Source organism: Sinocyclocheilus rhinocerous, unplaced genomic scaffold (assembly GCF_001515625.1).
Source record: "Sinocyclocheilus rhinocerous isolate Xijiao unplaced genomic scaffold, SAMN03320098_v1.1 scaffold185, whole genome shotgun sequence".
In the NCBI taxonomy this organism is placed as follows: Eukaryota; Metazoa; Chordata; class Actinopteri; order Cypriniformes; family Cyprinidae; genus Sinocyclocheilus; species Sinocyclocheilus rhinocerous.
The window spans coordinates 2,380,139-2,398,343 of NW_015662163.1; the positions used below are offsets into that span (position 1 = coordinate 2,380,139).

Below are 18,205 nucleotides of genomic sequence, written 5' to 3' on the forward strand. Positions count from 1 at the left end.
TCTGCCTGTCCTATCACGGCTATGGAGGCCGTATGTGAACTCTCTGCCTGTCCTGTCACGGCTATGGAGGCCGTATGTGAACTCTCTGCCTGTCCTGTCACGGCTATGGAGGCCGTATGTGAACTCTCTGCCTGTTCCGTCACGGCTATGAAGGCCGTTAATAAACATTCAGTCCTGTCTATCACAGCCGAGGAGATTACCAATGAACTCACAGTGCCTTCTGCCTCGGTCTTTGGGGCCATAAGTAAACTGTCTGTTTCCTATGTTTCAGTTCCTCCGAGGTCTCAGTCTCAGCCCCGGTTTCCTCATCCGTCTGCTCTGCCGTGGTGGTCTTCAGTTCCACCTACTCCGCCCTGGTGGATTTCAGCTCTGCTCTGGTGGTCTTCAGCTCCCCATGCTCCGCCCTGGCTCCCTGTTCCGCCGGCTCTGCCTCAGTCCCCAGGTTCTCTTCCTGCACATGGACCTGGCCCTCCATCCCTCCCCCTGTTCCACCTCCTCTCCACCACCCTCCTGGACTTAACAGTGTTTATGTTGGAGCGTCTGGAATCCGCTCCTAAAGGGGGGGCTCTGTCATGATCTGACTCCTGTTCCCCTGTCTTGTGTTTGGACTTTTGTGTTACTTCCTGTCTAGAGTGCCTTTTGTAGTCATTTTGTAGTTCTTTTGTTTCATTGGTCCTCTTGATTACTTTCCCAGGTGTGTCTTGTTACCTTGTCATCTTGTTAGTGTCTCTGTGTATAATAGTTCTGTGTTTTAGTCAGTCTGAGTCAGTCGTTGTCTTTGCGAAGTTGTGGCATGTTGTTTCTGTTTCCTGGTTCTCTCTGTGTTTGGTTCTATGTTTCTGGATTTGGATTACCTTTTGTTTTATTAAATGTTCCACTGATTGCGTTTAGATCCTACCTTGGCTCTTCCTTGCATTGACACGTTACAGAACGACTGACCAATATGGATCCAGCAGCAGTGAAGATAATGTGTCTTCGTCAAGGTGATCGGCCAAAGTAACCTCCACTCCAGAGCCTTGTCATAAGTTGGCCGCCAGCTCAGAGTCTCGTCAAGTCTCAGCTGATCTCCCTGAGTCAGGTCAAGTCACAGCTGATCTTCCTGAGTCAAGTCAAGTTACAGCTGATCGTCCAGAGCCTCGTCGCATCACAGCTGTCATCCCAGAGTCATGTCAGGTCACAGCTGTCCTGTCTGTTGCACCCATATCTTCAAGGTCCGTTCTTCAGTATTTCAGACTGGCATCGTGTGTGGAGGATCCACCGCTGGTGTCAGCACGTGCAGCTGAGATTCCCAAACCAACTCACTCTAGCCCTCCTGTTCCAGAACTGATTCCCCTGTCTGCAGCGCTTCCCATAATGGGGGTTGCTTTATGGTGTGTTTGGGCTGCATACACCACCACAGAACCTCCCGAGGTGGCGGCATCCACTATGGTGTCTCCAGAGGTGGCGCCCAGTAATGCACTTTCTGCCTGTCCTATCACGGCTATGGAGGCCGTATGTGAACTCTCTGCCTGTCCTGTCACGGCTATGGAGGCCGTCTGTGAACCCTCTTCCTGTCCTGTCACGGCTATGGAGGCCGTATGTGAACTCTCTGCCTGTTCACGGCTATGGAGGCTGTATGTGAACTCTCTGCCTGTCCTGTCATGGCTATGGAGGCCCTATGTGAACTCTCTGCCTGTCCTGTCACGGCTATGGAGGCTGTCTGTGAACCCTCTTCCTGTCCTGTCATGTCTATGGAGGCCGTATGTGAACTCTCTGCCTGTCCTATCACGGCTATGGAGGCCGTATGTGAACTCTCTGCCTGTCCTATCACGGCTATGGAGGCCGTATGTGAACTCTCTGCCTGTCCTATCATGACTATGGAGGCCGTATGTGAACTCTCTGCCTGTCCTATCATGACTATGGAGGCCGTATGTGAACTCTCTGCCTGTCCTATCATGACTATGGAGGCCGTTCTGCTCTGGTGGTCTTCTGCTCCGCTGTGGGGATCTTCGGACCGTCTGCTCTGTTGTTGTGGCCGTCTGCTCCACCCTGGTGGTCCTCAGTTCTGCCGGCTCCGCCCTGGCTCTCTGTCCCGCCGGCTCCGCCCTGGTGCTCTTCAGCTCTGCTCTGGTGGTCTTCAGTTCCACCTACTCCGCCCTGGTGGATTTCAGCTCTGCTCTGGTGGTCTTCAGCTCCCCATGCTCCGCCCTGGCTCCCTGTTCCGCCGGCTCTGCCTCAGTCCCCAGGTTCTCTTCCTGCACATGGACCTGGCCCTCCATCCCTCCCCTGAGGTCTCAGTCTCAGTCCTGGTTTCCTCATCCGTCTGCTCTGCCGTGGTGATCTTCTGCTCTGTCTGCTCCGCCAGGGTGGTCTTCTCTGCTCTGGTGGTCTTCTGCTCCGCTGTGGGGATCTTCGGACCCGTCTGCTCTGCTGTGGTGGTCCTCAGCTCCACCTGCTCCGCTCTGGCTCCCTGCTCCGCCCTGGCTTCCTGCTTCGCCGGCTCCACCCTGGTTCTCTGCTCCGCCCTGGCTTCCTGCTTCGCCCATGCTCCGCCCTGGCTCCCTGTTCCGCCGGCTCTGCCTCAGTCCCCAGGTTCTCTTCCTGCACATGGACCTGGCCCTCCATCCCTCCCCCTGTTCCACCTCCTGTCCACCACCCTCCTGGACTTAACAGTGTTTATTTTGGAGTGTCTGAATTCCGCTCCTAAAGGGGGGGCTCTGTCATGATCTGACTCCTGTTCCCCTGTCTTGTGTTTGGACTTTTGTGTTACTTCCTGTCTAGAGTGCCTTTTGTAGTCATTTTGTAGTTCTTTTGTTTCATTGGTCCTCTTGATTACTTTCCCAGGTGTGTCTTGTTACCTTGTCATCTTGTTAGTGTCTCTGTGTATAATAGTTCTGTGTTTTAGTCAGTCTGAGTCAGTCGTTGTCTTTGCGAAGTTGTGGCGTGTTGTTTCTGTTTTCTGGTTCTCTCTGTGTTTGGTTCTATGTTTCTGGATTTGGATTACCTTTTGTTTTATTAAATATTCGACTGATTGCGTTTGGATCCTACTTTGGCTCTTCCATGCATTGATACGTTACAGAGTCATTCCAAACCATAAATGACAAAAAAAAATAGACCAAATAATCCCATAGAAGTGGTCATGTTAACTTTAGAACTACTGCAGCCAGACTTGGGAACCAAATCAGTGAATGAAACATTCTTTTCAATTGAATTCTTTTTGAAAGATCAGACTACAAATTTGAGTGTTATTCATTCACTCGATTCAATTCATATGGACTACTTTTGAGGTGGTTTTCTTTTTTGAGATTTTTGGAGTTGGCCATGGTCATTATGAAATGTCCTTCAAAATAACAAGCATTTTGTTCAACAGAAGAAATAAAGTCATACAGGTTTGGAATAAAAGAAGGGTGAGTAAATGAGGCCAAATGTTTCATTGTTAGGTGAACTACTTATGTCCCTTTTAAGTAGTTATTCTTGTGCAATGTCACATTGCAAGGAAGTAGAAAACCAGAAATTGTGTAAATTCACTGGGGAATGTTTTAGCACACAAGATAATCAGGATTCAATTGAAAAATAAATGGAAAAAATACAAACTAAATTCAAGCCAATTTTTGGTTAATAAGGTAGTTAGAAATGTCAGGAGTGTGTGTCAGAAGCAGACCTTGTGAATTAAAAACAGAAAAATGAAAGCTGGGGGACAAGGGATAATAAGGCCAGTGGGAAATTAACATTGATGAATCTGGTTGTTTCTCTGTGTTATGTCAGAAACAATAAGAAGCGCACAGAACAACAACAATCAGAACCAGCAATAAATGCAAAAATAAAGTTGGAAGACATTGTAAAAAAGATCAAATCTCTTTAATGACCAACTCTTTAGTCATTCCTGACAACTGAGGTGTTTCCCAATATTAAAAAATTATGAGCTTTGTTCTTTTAAGCTAAAATGAAGCATTCTTTGGACCCTCTCATAATTTTGCCTTCTTTGACATTCATTTCACAGATCACTTCAGGTAATGGCATTCTGGGATGGATTTTTTGGCTGTCCGCTACCCTGACTCATCACATTTCATTCGGCAACTTAAATTCTGCTGCGCTTTCCTTCCAGTTCTTCCGGCTCGACCAATCACAGTGCAGTTCAGAGGGTTTGAAACGGTCCAATAGGCCTAATATTTAGCCCGTACGGTGTGTGCAGCACGGCCTTTTGACATTATGAAACAGAACAGAAATGAATAGAGGGAAGCAAGCCAAAATTCAGCCTAAGATTCTGCAGTAATATTTAATTTAAGTGATGGAATCCGATCCCATTAATGTGGATCTTTTGTGACCTTAGGCTCTATGTGTGTGTTCATAAAGTGAAGTAGAAGCTGTTTCAATGACAAGGCTTTTAATGTGAATAGAGAGAGCAGAGTTATGGAGAGTGGTATTATTGGCTCTGATGTGAAGAGTCTGCTCATGCATTAATGGCAGATGCGTGACTCACGGTCCTATTGGCTGATTAACAAGCGCCGACGCTGAGATCTCCACCGCCATCCCTAAAGAGCGAAGGTTGCCTTATTCTGTCGGCGCTAGCGCAAAGTACGACTGAAGAGCCATTACTGAACATTAGCTTTTCCCGGAACAGAATGACAGCTAAAATAGACGTGTGAGAATCCTCGGGAAGTTAAGGTCAAGTATGATCTCACTGTTTCGCTGTATATGCCTATAATGTGGAGAGTTTTGAGTGGTCAAATTGATAGTCTTTTCTCATCCACCTCAACAGAGTCAATGGATTAAAGATAACTCCTCCGGACAGTTTGAGAATATATAATTTAACAGTTTGGGCTGAAATCCTTTATTCTCTCTCGTCTTTATAAAGCCCAGTAGACCGGCTTCATGTAGCCAAAGAGTATCCAGCCAGATAAAAGCCTCCAATTACATAATTATGTGGAGTCTGACTAAATTAACTGAGGTTGCACAGTCACAGAATAAATTAGCAGCAGGGAGATGTGACTGTAATTTTACCCAAAGTGCTTGTTTTGCTTTAGTCCACGGGCTTAATTGACTATTTATTTGAGTATTAGCTCTATTAGTAAAACATGTACTGTAATATAATGTAATATGCTTATGATTTGTATGTTTTTTATTTTTCCCAGAATATATGATTACTTTTTAATGGCTGTCAAAGAAGAAACAGGCATTTTGCTCACATAATTGACCCCTAGTATTAATGTTAATAATATTTCTAATATTTTAACATGTATTAAAATATCTAATAATGTAGTGTAAACCAACACTGCTTCACTATTTTTTATTTATTTATTTGTACTATTAAGGAATACTAATTAAAAAAGAATAATAATGGAGGTCCAAACCTGCGGAAAAAAATGAAATGAAATGGTAGGACAGTAAATAAAGGATTGTCAGGTTTTATATAAATATATGTATCTATAATTTTTAATTAAATGTAGTCCTGATATAATTTTCGTTTACTCTTTCCATTTTATTTATTACTTTCTGCATTTATTTTTAATTATTTTATTTTTTTAAGGATATGTTTCTTCCCCATCTATGGGCATAACCCCACAAAAAAGCTTTTTATTTTATTTTATTTTATTTTATTTATTTTATTTTTTGACCCATTTGTGTTGTTCCAGAAAAACATGTAAATCAGAAACAATAAGTGATCTCATGGGCAACATCCAAACATCTCTGTATGATAACTATGTGGTTTTCTGTGAAATCGAGATTCATGTCAAAACCAAAGGCCAAGTTTCCACTTGCTCTGTATCTATCAGGATTCTGTTCTATGTGCATTACAGCGCAAGCAAGCGGAACGGGCTGCAGAAAGGACAGCTAAAAGAATGACAAATAAAAGCTAATGAAAGTAGCAGGTGCCATTACGGTTCAATTCAACAGATGGCGGCGGAGGAACCGTTTACCTACAGTAGTGCGCTGAAATACGGGTCAGAAATCTGAAATGTATAGATTTGATTGCAGACAGCAGGAGGGCGCAATATTTTCTGAGCTTTAATTATCGAGGAGAGAGCTGAAACGCAGCCAGCTGTTCTCATGGAAGGACCCAATGATTGTACCTCCCTCAGAGAACAAACACACAGGGGAGGAGAAAGAGGAGCTGTCAGCTGGGAATTAATTAATGTTCGGTCTATGGCATGACTTTTATCCACCAGAGCAAAAATCAGGGACAGTGTGACAATTGGAATAAACCCTCAGTCAGCTACCAAAAATATCCACCACATTTATTCACTTGCAGGTGTGAATTCACTGAATTTTCACGGAATTTCAGTGCAAATCTCATCTACCTTTAATCAAAGCAGCCACAAAATGCTTTAGAAATAGCATGAAGGAATGAAATGCTATCTAGTGCAAACTCTCTATGCAAATTAGTCTCATTATAGAACTCACAGATGTAATGTGATTTTATGTACTGTGTTCACAAAAGCAATTAATGAAACTGATTTTGGAATCGTAAAGCTTAAATGTTATTGAAGTTGATTGTTAAGAGTATGGAAGCTGTTCAATCAAAGTCACAATCTTCTATTTCTTGTTTTACAGTCTCGGATTGGCAGGCTTTTAACTTATTCCGACCATAAAACCCACTGGGATATGAAAAGGCTGCCTGACTGACAGGTAAATTGTATTTATTTATTTTTTAATGTATGACATTAATTATTAGGTAAATCTGAATGAAACCACTGGTCAACATAAAGGAAACTTATTCATTAATGACACATCAGTCAAAAAGGCTGGACAGACAACAAAAAAATATAGACATAAATAAAAAGTAAAAAATGTTGCAGACCTTGGCAAATCCAGTACACCTTTATTTAATTAAAACCAGTTTTTCCAAAGAAATTGCAGTGATTTCAGTCAGCACTTGACATTTCTATGTTTGCAATATGCATTAGACAGTTCTTGAGCGGTTTTGTGTGCATGCTGTCTAAGGTTGAGAGGCTTAAGATTGGGACACAAGGCAATCGGTTGATGCCACGTACCCCGTCTATTATATTCCCACAGAAAATGAGCAAATAGGCATCAAACGGAGGAGTTGTTAGCTCATACTGTAAACAAGCCTGCTTCAAGCTAAAGGTCCTTATTAAATGGACAGAGGCATCTGGCATTGCAAAATGTTGTGTGCACTGTGTGTTAAATGAGTCTTCTTTTATTAAATTGGCTCAGATGTAGTGTGGCATTGCAGAGATGTACCGTAGGCACTCACTAGTTATGTGTGTAGTTGATTCCTCCTGAGGGAATGGATTCTTTTGAACAGTCAAACTAATTTGCAAAAGGTTTGTGAATTGAGTAAGAACAAAATATGTGTTTCATTTAAGCCATTGTTAGGGGTGTGAATCAATTCAATTGACAGGATTCAGATTTAAAAGCAGATTTTGCAAGTACAGAACAGTTTGATTCAATTACAAATGATTCCATTCAGATTTTTAAAAAGCATTTATAGGATTCTTAAATATTTTTCATGAATATAGCCGTGGTAGCTCGCATGCCCTTAAATCATAAACAAACAAACAAACTTAAATATTTTTAAGCAAAAAAGAAGACACCACAGCGTATTTATTGTACCCAAAATAAATTTGATTGTAATTAATTTATAAATTGTTTATTGTCAACCAAATGGTTCATAGTTTGAAAGTCGTTTACTGTAATAATTACGATTCTGAAATGTTTTTGAAAGAAGTCTTTTATGCTCACCAAGCGTACATTTATTTGATCAAATATACAGTAAAACAGTAATATTGAACAAATATAATTGTGAAATATCATTACAGTTGGTGGTTAATTAGTTATTGGCACTTAATGATTAAAAATGGTTCTTACACTCTAAAAAATGCTGGGTTAAACACAACCCAGTGCTGGGTAAAATAGGGACAAACCCAGCAATTGGGCTGTTTTGACCCAGCGGTTGGGTTACAACCCAGAAGGTTGGGTTAAACATTTAACCCAACCGCTGGGTCAAAACAGCCCAATTGCTGGGTTTGTCCCTATTTTACCCAGCACTGGGTTGTATTTAACCCAGCATTTTTTAGAGTGTATTATTATCAATGATGGTTTTTGCCGCTTAATATTAATGTATGTAAACTGTGATACATTTTTTCAGGATTCTTTGATAAATAGAAAATTCAAACAATTATTTAAAATAGAAATATTTTGTAATATTATACATGTCATTACTGTCACTTTTGATCAATGTAATGTTTCTTGAGCACTAAATCAGCATATTAGAATGATTTCTGAAGGATCGTGTGACACTGAAGACTGAAGAATGATGCTGAAAATTCAGCTTTGTCATCACAATTTTAAATTACATTTAAAAAATTGAAAATAATAAAAAAAAAAAATTTTTTGACCAGTAGTGTATGTCAAGATCAATAGATATAAATCATCAGGATTTTTAATGAAAATGAGTATATGGTTACACTCCTGTGGTTCAGATATCTTCACATTATTTAGAAACATCTTGGTTCGAATTCTTCGAGCCACACATGAAGACTTTCACATCTTCAGACTTGCTGAGACTGTACCTGCTTAGCGCTTTGATTCGATTGGCTGGGTTCAGCCAGGGTTCAGAGAGAGCGTGGCTTTGTTCTGGTCAGCTGTTTGCAGATCTGTGGGGCCTGAAGCCCAGGTGAGAAGCAGTGTGGAACTGCTCATAAATCATTCCATGTGGGTGGAGGAAGTTTTTAATGAAAGCAGGAGGACATGGGGCTCTGACACAGTGCTTGGTTAGCCAACCATTTCCCCAAATCGCCCTTCATCATGCCGTGGATTTAGACCTCTCTAATGCAGTCTAACCTGAGATCAGATCACATCACCCAGGAGAGTGAGAGGACTGTTGGAGATGAACGTGTCAAGCATGCTTATTATCACACAGGGCACCGGAAGTCACTGTCATGACTGCAGAACATGAAGAAGAGGCAAGCACACATTACTTTCTATAAATACGGTAGAATTTAAGATGTCGCCGTATCTCTAACCTCTTGAGGTGAAATTAAATATTTTATGGTCTGCATTATTTTATTTTATTTTATTTTTTACAGCCTAAACGCACATTTGTGTGATTTTTTTTTTGTAAACAATTGTTTTTCAACAAATAGTCAGTAAAAGGTCATGTTTTGTTTTATTTTGAATTGAATTTAATTGGATTTATTTTATTTCACTATTTTTTTTCTAAACAACCTAATCACCTGTTGGTGTGAATTTGTAAACATTAAAATCATCTTTTTCAAAAATGTATTTATTTTATTTTTTTACAGACTAAACTCCAGTATATTTTCAATATATTTATTTATATTTATTTTTAAATTGATTAAATTGAATAAAAATGAATTGAATTGATTTTCATTTTATTTATTTTGTTTTATTTTACTATTTTTTTCTAAACACAACCTAATCACCTATTAACCTATTAGTGTGATTTTGTAAACATTAAAAAAAAATCATTCTCAACACAGTCAGTAAAACGGGTGATTTCAATTACCTCAGGAGGTAAAATATTTTATTTTATTTTACAGCCTAAAATCCAGTATATAAAAATAAACTATATGTAACTAAAGAAAAATATATATCTGATAATTTTTATTTACAATAACTTGGGTTAAAAAAATAATTGAATATAAAGCTCAAGTTATATGGCTCTTTTATAGTGATTATTTTTATTTATTTATTTATTTTCTATTTTCTTTTCTATTCTTTTTTTTTTTTTTTGGAGATTTACAGACAGCCACTGTAAACTGTCATTATATAGCAAGAGCATAGAGATTGATTACAAATGTGATCCTGGACCACAAAACCATAAGGGTAAATTGTTCGAAAGTGAGATTTATACATCATCTGAAAGCTGAATAAACAAGCTTTCCATTGATGTATGGTTTGTTAGGATAGGACAATATTTGGCCGAGATACAACTATTTGAAAATCTGGAATCTGAGGGTGCAAAAAAATCTAAATACTGAGAAAATCGCCTTTAAAGTTGTCCAAATGAAGTTCTTAGCAATGCATATTACTAATCAAAAATTAAGTTTTAATATACAGTGGTGTGAAAAAGTTTTTGCCCCCTTCCGGTTTTTTTATTTTTTTTTGTGCATATTTTTCACACTTGAATGATTCAGATCAAACACATTTTAATATTACACAAAGATAACCTGAGTAAATACAAAATGCAGTTTTGAAATATTTTTTTCATTTATTAAGGGAAAAAAGCTATCCAAACATGCTTAGCACAACGTGAAAAAGTAATTGCCCCCTTGCCCTAAAGAAAACAACTGGTTGTGCCAGCATGTTTGACTGTTGGTATGATTGACTGTTCTTTTTATAAAATGCTGTGCTGGTTTTACACCAGATGTAACGGGACACACACCTTCCAAAAAGTTCAACTTTAGTCGCATCAGTCCACAGAATATTTGCCCAAAAGTCTTGGGGATAAACAAGATATTTTTTGGCAACTGTGAGACGCATCTGTTCTTGAATTTCTTTAGATCGCAGCATGATGTGTTGCTCTTTAAGCATGCTTCACTTTGTCAGACAGGTTCTATTTAAGTGATTTCTTGATTCAACAGGTCTGGCAGTAATCAGGCCTGCGTGTGGCTAGTGAAATTTAACTCAGTTTTCTAAAATAATGTGGTTAAACACAGTTCTTTCATGATTTAACAGGTAGGGGCAATTAATTTTTCACGTAGGGCCACGTACAGTGGGTACGGAAAGTATTCAGACCCCCTTAAATTTTTCACTCTTTGTTATATTGCAGCCATTTGCTAAAATCATTTAAGTTAATTTTTTTTCCTCATTAATGTACACACAGCACCCCATATTGACAGAAAAACACAGAATTGTTGACATTTTAATTGTGACAAATATACAAAAATGTAAAAAACAGGAAGGGAGCAAAAAACTTTTCACAGCACTGTATTTACAGTAGGAAATTTTACAAAATATCTTTACTTAATATCCTAATGATTTTTGGCATAAAAGAAAAATCAATAATTTTGACCCATACAATGTATTTTTGGCTATTGCTAGAAATATACCCCAGCGACTTAAGACTGTTTTTGTGGTCCAGGGTCACAAATGTCTACTTTTTTGTTTTGACAGCAGGAGCTTGAAATGACGTGTGGGTGAATAAATAATGACAGAATGACAGGTGGGTGGTTATGCTGAATGCAGATGAATCAGTGTCAAAAATACAGCCTAACATAAAGCAATGAAATAGATTCTTGAATTGAAAAGCACACAGAGATAGAAAGCACGATTAGGGGCTTCCTTTGACTAAGCACATGCCCGCAGTAAAGATGGATTACAGCTGTCTGATGTGCAGTCCCTCTCTTCAAGGCCAGTCTGACAGGTTTCACATTGCAGAACCTTCCAGAATGCATTATGTCAACATGCCGGCTGAACTGCCTCTAACTCTCTTTTGAGCCAAGGTTTATGCGACAAAATAACTTCTACAGTATTCTCTCTCTGTTTTGAGGTGTCGGCATCTGCCACGGCTTGCTGAAGTGTCTTTCTACCACTGCACTGAAGGTGTGAAGGAAGCTATCCTCCAGGGAGACCTTCTGACAGTAAGAAGCTGCGCTCAATTATATTGCACAGTAATATGCGTCGGATCCCCCAGAGAGAGTCGGAGCATGCAAACACCGGCTGCTAAAATGATCTTTAACTTTTTATTGCTGTGTTATAGTAAAGAATCAGCAAAAAACTACCCAGTGAGATTGTTTGCAAGACTTCAGAAATTTTAGATGACTAATATGTAGCTCAAGAGAAACTCAAAGAAATGGTTAAAGAAACACACACCTCATAGCATCTCAAAAGATGATGGAAAACTAATCTTGACTATGGATTTTATTTTATTTTAAATCAAATTATTAGGGTCGTTCTGTAGGGTACATTTGCCTGTTGACGATGATTATATTTTTTTTCTAACAATTTTCTTCAGAAATATCATATCCATTAAGAGAATACATACTATAACCTCACTTATTTTTGGGCACCCTGTTTTTCAGTTTGCTTGAAATTGCCCTTAAAGGGGTCATATGATGTTGCTAAAAAGAATATTATTTTGTGTATTTGGTGTAATGAAATGTGTTTATGCGGTTTAAGGTTCAAAAAACACATTATTTTCCACATACTGTACATTCCCTTAAATTACAGTTTTATTTAATTGTGTTTTGATTACAAAATAATTAATTAAATAATGTTAAAGTCAAGATTATCTATAGTAAATGTATTTATCTAAATACATGAGTCTAAATAAATATAAAATACATATTAAGGGCCAGATTTACTAAACGGGGCACATTAGCGCAAGAGCGCAATTCCAAAACAGCGCCGATGGGCGTGGAAATGTCTGCGAGTGATTTAGCCTACTGACAACAACGCGCAAATTAAAGATCGCAGATGCAACATCTCATTTCCATAATGACCAATGCAATCTACCAAGCGCAGCGCAAATTAGCGTAAGGATATGTTCAGATTCGAATGTGTTCTTCTGGCATTCCAAATAAATTAATAGGCCTACGTGTGGAAAAAATCCTCTCCCTTCTACCATGCGCTCTCTGTTCTCTGCGGTGCCTCCTCCTAGCAACAACACTTGCAGCCATTTCAAGTGCAAAATAGCAAAACATGCTTTTTGGGGGTGTTAAATAATGACGCAAATACTAGTAATTTGACGAGCGCAAACAGGAAATCGCGTTGCATGATTAATTTTAATACTCTAATCCCATAAATTTTGCGTCTGAAAGGGAAACTCCTACAAATGCATATTCAATAAGGTCAGGTGCAAAAATAATTGTCCACACCTTTTCCACGCTAATTCTTCACTGCGCGTCTTTAGTAAATCCTGACAGAATCCTACTATTTTAATGCCAAAAGACGGTTTGCGCTGGCACAGGCTGTTAGTAAATCTGACCCTATATATTGAAATAGCTAGAAAATAGATGGAGTTTAAATTGTATTTTCTTTCAAATAAGAAAATATTTACTGTAGTTTTACTCATGTCCACAAATATTGTCAGTTATGTTACTAACCAAACACCCCCCTGAAGAAGAAGAAAAAAATGGTTTATCACAAAATCATGTGACCAGCATGGGAAAATACATGTGGTTATGACAGAACATCAAGCTTAACATTAATCAACGCACTCATGATGGGAGCGACTTTTCCAGTTCAGTTTTTCCTCTGGTTCTGAATGGTTGTGATTGTTTTCTTTGGGGCATAAATGCTGTTTCTTCAGAAAAGTCTGATGTTTGCAGTTCAAGCAGAAAGTTCCATCTTGCTCAGCAAGACGTTGCAGGTAAACACGTCTGGAAGCAGAGCGAGTGGAAACTCCTGGGGCCTGAGAGGCAATACTGCTGAAGAGAAGACATTCACATCACACTTTTGTATGTGGTCACCACTTCTGGGCATCATCTAGTGGCAGCTTGAGTTGTAATTGCGTTTTCCAGGGTGAAACTAGCTGAGGGAAGTCTTCTTTCTAGGGCAGGGGTTGGCAGAGCCCTGGCTGTAATACTGAGATAGATTCATATTATATATACACTAACGGTCAAAAGTTACGATTTTTTTAGTGTTTCCTGAAAGAAGTCTGTTTTGGTCACCAAGCCCGCTCATCAAATTGATGAGAAATACTATAAAAATTAATGTGATATATTATGTAAGGAATAATTGACAAAGGGCCATTGAATTATTAGAAACACCCGAGGTGGGCGTGCAAGTCTGAAAAGGAGGCAACTGAAATAGACTGCGCCATTGACCAACTAAAACCTGGTCTAAAGTCAATGGCGCAGTATTTTTTTGTTATTTAAAGAGCACGTTAGTAATATGCACCTATAGGCGGGTCCACAACATGCGTACACTCTGCTTATTACACACACATGGACGCGCAGCAGCACACAACCATGCCAAATATTAAAAATTAAAGGATTACAATGTAAAAGATTATTATTGTGTAGGCTCTACATAAATATAAAATGCCTATAATGGATAGTCATTGCATGTATCAGAATTAGCCTACCTATTTGCTTGCGCACAAGCAGCTCCGTTTCCTCTTTGTAGATGCGTTCAGTCTTTGCGCTTGCAAATTCTGTCGTATAAATAGCGAATCGACCATGGCGCGAGCGCAACTGGCTCTTAAAGGGAATGGGAGATGAGACTTTGATTGGTTTATTCCATGTTATACCTAAAACACACCCATTACTCATTAAGAGAATAACCCTTAATGGACAACCCTTTTACTGTAGACCATGCGCCGGGCGCACCGACCGTTTTTCCCCTCATTAAACTAGCAAAAGTGGATTCGGACTGCGCCTTGCGCTTTAGACCATGCGCTTAGATCGTTAAAATAGGGCCCTTAGTGTCATTTTCCTTGTATTGTTTACAATATTTATTTGCTTTGTCAGTGTCATTGTGGGTTTTGGTTATTTTGCTGTTGTAGTCTGTACGGACCTTTAAAATAACAAAAATTGTTTGGCGAAGTGATATGGTCATGTAATGCGGACAAGAGCTGCCTGGAACTACATTAACCATGCGTTTCCCTGAAAATAATTGCACACCTTAGATTGTTCATCAGCCAATCAGATTAAAGCATTCAACAGCCCTATAGTATAATACAATTTAAAACGACCGTTTTCTATTTTAATATATATTAAAAATAGTATTTATTCCTGTGAGGCAAAGCTGAATTTTCAGCATCATTACTCCAGTCTTCAGTGTCGCATGATCCCTCAGAAAACATTCTAATATGCTGATTTGCTACTCAAGAAGCATTTCTTATTATTATCAATGTTGAAAACAGTTGTTGCATATTGTTGTGGAAACTTGACTCGTTTTTTAGGATTCTTTGATGAATAGAAAGCATTTAGATAAAATAGACAGATGAATAGACAACATTTACATAAAATAGAAATCTTTTATATTATTAATGTCACATTTGATCAGTTTAATGCATCCTTGCTGATTTTTTTAAATATTTTAGAAATATTTAAGGTGAAGCCAATAAAAATATACAAGCCACCTGAAAGTGCTGTGCGGTTGAAGTGGAAGCTGCAGTCTGGTCTGCTCGTCTTCACGTTTTACAATAAGAACTTTTTTTTAAAAGAAAGTCATGCTGAAAAGTCATCATGGTTGTTTTTTACTCTTCAAATGAAGCAAAAATAGATTTTTCATTTCACCAGCCAGAAGAATACTAAAAGAAGACTGTTGTGAATACGAGCAATTCTGTGACAAGATTATAAGAGATGTGTGCGGAAAGAGGGAACTATTCTCATCAAACTAGGTTTAGCTGTTTGCAAATCTGCACATATTTATATGTGAGATTACACAGGCTTCTCTTATCATCAACAACAACAAAATGTATTTTCTTTAAATTTAATGTATTTTTGCTCTAATTAAAGTGCAAAAACCAAATAACTTTTCTTTCCAGGACCAATATTTAAATTATGGTTATATTTATAGAGATGAATGAGTGACTCTAAACGATGTAGCTGATGTTAGGTTTATTGAAGCTTATACTTTACAGGTCACATTTGAAAAGACTTCTACAAAGGATCCGCCTGCTGACAGTGAAGCTCCTCTGGATGTGTCCTCTCTTCTCGTTCCACTCGGTGCATTCAGAGAATTGATATGTCCGTCAGGATGGTGAACTTCAATCGATTTCCGGTTCACTGGTTGGAGGAAGGAACAGCAACAAATGTATGGCACAGAAGCACTTTTTGTGTTGTGCACCACAGAGATACAGTGTTTAAACTTTTTTTTTTAAAGAAGCCAACAAGCTGAAGGTTTACTTGTAGATGTCTGTATATATTAAACTGGATGTGAGATGCATTTTAACACAAGTTGCTTTAGAAATGTTGATGTTCAGTAGCAATAGTGAAAAATGATCTCAGAAGAAGCCTTTCCCCTTCTGTTTCCTTTCTAATACTGTTTTAACTATCTGTTTTCATGGCTTTCTCTTTGTTTCTCTGTTTCTTATTTTCCTTTCACCTCTCATTCCACTCAACATCTCCTCTCCTCTCATCTGTGGGGAAATATGTTGTTCACTACACTCCAAAACTGAACAATAACAGTATTTTCTTTCTCACCAGGAGAATTGTGTTTGAAGTCACACTCCGGTTTGGAACAGCTCAATTCAGTTCAAAAGGATCTTCCTTCACTAATGTAAAGTGGGAGGAGGGTACATGATTGAGATTGCTTATACACAATGCAGATTGGCTGGCAGATGCACAATGCAGATTGGTTGTTTCTGTCTTTTAGTTGGCCACTGATGTGTTCTTTGGATCTTTCCTTTAATTTGATGCCTTTGGGCTTTTAGAATTTGGAAAAATGAAATATTTTTCTTTAAAAATATTTGATCTTTAAGTGTGTTTCATCTTAGGAGTGATGTGCTAAATTCAGCAAAAGTCATACAGGACTAGCTCAGTGACTTCAACTGAAACTGACACAAAACCTCTACCTTATAGACATATACATAATAGACGTGTGTTTTACAGATTTCACCTTTAATAAATTAGGTTTTAAGTGCACAGATATATAATTGGTTGGAAACACAATTAGTTCTCCATTCTTTATTATTTACAACAAAATGTGTTTTCATAATTCTATCATATTAAAATATGATATATTCAATATTTAATTAGAAATATTAAAAAAATGTTTTAAACAGTATTCTCCTTCACTAATTAATTGCCAAAATGTTTTTGCAGTTTTTAACATCATTAAAATATGATTACATTTAAAAAAGAAAATTACGTTTATTATATATAAGTAAAATGTAATGTGTCATAGTTATTCACATATTAAAATATGATTAAGAAAATATTAAATAAAAATATAATGAAATATTATTCTTATTCACTACGTAATTTACCACAAAAACGTTTTCATAGTTCATGTTATTAAAAAATGACTAATTGCATTACATATTGAATTAAATGTAAATAAAAATCTTAAATATTACTCCCCTTCACGAATTAATTTACAACAAAAATGTTTTTCATATAGATGTTCGCATTATTAAAATATTACAAAAAATGATTAAATATTAAATTAAATTGTGCATAATAGGGTGGACAAAACACCAAATTGATTTACATTGGAAGCATTCAATTCCCAGGGAATGTTGATAAAACTGCTAAAATGTGTGAATGCAAATCACACGTTATCCAAGTGTGGTTTTGGATAAAAGTGTTTGCCAAATGCCTTAATATAATATTGATCATTTTTCAAATTTATTTATAATAACTTTCTTATTCATATCATATTAACATTATTGTCTTTTAAGACATTTTTAGGAAATGGAAGCAAAATGTATGTAGCCGAAAATGAGGAATGACTCTTGTAACATCTGATTTTTAGACACAGAAATATGTAGAAAAAAATGTACTGTAAGTCTATTTGCCATCAGGTTCTGTTTACAGATGCTATGTCAAATGCCATGTAATGTACTGAGGACTGAAAGAATGAATCAATGTGCCTCTGTGTTTTCAGCTTGCCTGAAAAAAAGGTGGAAGAGACGTCAAGACATTGAACTGCATTCTGCTGCGGTACAGTATAATTCACGGCTAACACACAGAGCTCTAAATTGAGCTCTTTCACCTTCAGCATGTCTATTTCCCATTTATCGAAAGTAATTAAACTTTGGAAAATATTGCAGTGCTGAGGAAATCGATTTTGCAAGTGGCTAAATTTGACCTAATATACGAGGTAGAGGCGAACTGGGTTGAATGAAATTATTTCTGGCTCTGATGAGAGATTGATTTTGTAGTACATTTGCAGTAGTTTGATCCCTCCTGTTGTAAAAATGATGATGGAGTGCAAATACACACAATGTGGAACCATGGATCTTATCTCCCGTCGACTGAAGAATATCGTTCATAAAAAAAATGTTTATGAGAGTCTTATAGAAACATAATTCACAGATGATTGCTCTCAATGCGTCTTTGATTCATGCCACTTATGAGCTTTAAATCAGGGAGAAAAAATATTCTCATGACTAATACATCTATATTACGTTTACTTAACCGCATAAATCATTTTTCTCAATTAGTGTCTATGTCATCATCCATTTACTTGAGAAGCATTTTCTTCTCGGTATAAGCATAAAGCTCACTAAATGTTAGTAGATTTATGCTTAAAACATAAAAATACTATTTTATTAACTTCTAAATACATTCAAATATATTTAATAAATAGACCAATCAGCAATCTGAAGGTATTCTTGGATGCGCAT

The 18,205-nt window shown here is 37.7% G+C and overlaps 1 long non-coding RNA gene across 1 annotated transcript in view; it reads left to right on the forward strand.

Annotated features, from left to right (window-relative positions):
- LOC107727626 (uncharacterized) overlaps nt 1-15,676 on the forward strand; it is a 46,162-nt gene extending 30,486 nt beyond the window's left edge. Inside the window, exons 2-3 of the long non-coding RNA XR_001638377.1 lie at nt 6,532-6,606; nt 15,497-15,676. This is a non-coding gene — a long non-coding RNA (uncharacterized LOC107727626). The remainder of the gene's footprint in view (nt 1-6,531; nt 6,607-15,496) is intronic.
- The last annotated feature ends 2,529 nt before the right edge of the window (nt 15,677-18,205 follow it).